The sequence below is a fragment of the Chrysochloris asiatica genome, unplaced genomic scaffold (genome assembly GCF_000296735.1).
Source record: "Chrysochloris asiatica unplaced genomic scaffold, ChrAsi1.0 scaffold00002, whole genome shotgun sequence".
Lineage (NCBI taxonomy): Eukaryota > Metazoa > Chordata > Mammalia > Afrosoricida > Chrysochloridae > Chrysochloris > Chrysochloris asiatica.
Window position 1 is genome coordinate 37,295,214 of NW_006408520.1, and position 1,939 is coordinate 37,297,152.

The 1,939-nt window shown below is 39.4% G+C and overlaps 1 pseudogene; it reads right to left on the bottom strand.

The window, feature by feature from the left end:
- Window positions 1–1,133: 1,133 nt before the first annotated feature.
- On the bottom strand, window positions 1,134–1,578 carry LOC102837866 (annotated as a pseudogene).
- Between the last annotated feature and the right edge of the window lie 361 nt (window positions 1,579–1,939).

Genomic DNA, 1,939 nt, shown 5'->3' on the forward strand with positions numbered 1-1,939 from the left:
GACTACCCTAAGACTTTCGATTGTGTGGATCATGACAAGCTATGGACAACATTGAGAAGTATGAGTATTCCAGAACACTTAATTGTACTTCTGATGAATCTGTACCTGGACCAAGAGGCAGTTGTTCTAACAGAGCATGGGAACACTGAATGCTTGTCATTTCTTCCCTAGGTCTTTGTTTCCATTTGTCCATCTTTCCTGCCCCTTCTTGCTTTCTGAACTTTATTTATGGGAATATTCAGTCAAAGATTGGTTGGTGGTTTGAGCCATGGCACTTTTGTTTATCAACTCAATATTTAACTCACTGTGCCACCAATGCTTTTAAGACAGAATATTTGTTGTTGGTATTAAGTGCCACTGAATTGGTTCCAACTCAGGAGGGTCTCCAAGGAGTGGCTGGTGAGTTCGAAACACTAATCTTGCAGTTCAAGCTGAAATTAAGGACGAGTGCTTATCCTATGTCACCACACCAGGACTACTAAAAGCAATATGATAGTGTATAAAATAGACTAGAAATCCTACTGTGGTCCTGAAAGATAAGTACTCAACAACAGTGTTTGTTTGAACTGCAAGGTGAGTGGTTCAAACTTAGCAGCTGCTCCTTGAAAACCCTATGCAGGGTCACTATGAGTCAAAACTGATTTGATGGCATTTAACAAAAGCAAAATTGACGAAGTTCTTGTTCTCAAAGGGATCATTATTAATATAGAATGTATATTTTAGATTTTATTAATAATACTTATGAAAAAATCACCACCCTTCTGTCAGTTTGTTGCCCTGTGGTGGCTTTTGTGTTCCTATGATGCTGAAAGTTATATCACTGGCATATTATATTTATTTTTTCTTGTGGTTTTAACCAAAATATATTATCAGCAGGCATAACTTCTACTTTATAAAAGTGTTATGTTAGGCAGTGAATCAATCCCCTAAAGTGCTGGTGTATTCCTTTCGTACAGTTTGAGGAAAGGCAGCAAGAAAACACAAGCCTTGATAGAATCTGTTAGATGAGGGTCCTGATGCTGGCAATGCTCCGCATTAGCTACACTGGTAAGGATACAGAGTTGTCACCAAAGAATTTACACTCAGACTATATGGGAAAAAGCACTTAACATTTAATTAACCTCTATGTAGCTTCAAGCCACCAGGACACAGCTACCACCGCCCTCCCCCACACAACATTCTTAATCTTCTCAGCTCTTCTGCTGAAAAATTTAGTGTTCACTATGACAGGTTGTTTTGGTAGCTTTCTCTTTCCCAGAACTTTGTAGCAGTCCAATCATACCACATCAATGATGGGAGCAGCCTCAGTCTTATTTTTGGCAGCATTTACCCACACTACTCACTGATCAAGGTCCACAGTTTATCAAGGTTGACAGTTGGCAGAAACTCTGGTTCCTCTTCAAGCACTAATGTCTCATACCTTCCCAAAGTAACCTGGATGATATTTATCAAAGTTGATCCTGTAGTGATGCATGCTGCCAGGCGTTACCCAGGCCTCCCGGGTGTTTTCAGTGCTTGCCGATGTGGTAGCTCACATTGCTCAGAAAGTTTCTGGGTTTTCTGCAGTCTGGATGGCATGTGGAAGGCTCTCAAAAAACATCTGGGCTTCGAAGAGCTGTCTTCTCAAAGTAAAGCTGACCATAATGACATGAATTGAGCAAATCATTCAGGACCTTATTTTGCTGATGGGGCAAAACTCAAATTGTGATGAAACGCATGCAAATATCCATTCATAATTGGAATGTGGAATATACAAAATATGAACGTAGGAAAATTGGAAGTTGTTGACAATAAAATGGAATGCATAAAGATCAATATCCTAGGCATAAGTGAGCTGGTATAGACCTCTATTAGCCATTTTGAATTGTATAATCATATGGTTTACTATGCCAGAGACAGCAATTTGAAGAGGAATAACAACCCATTCATTGTCAAAAAC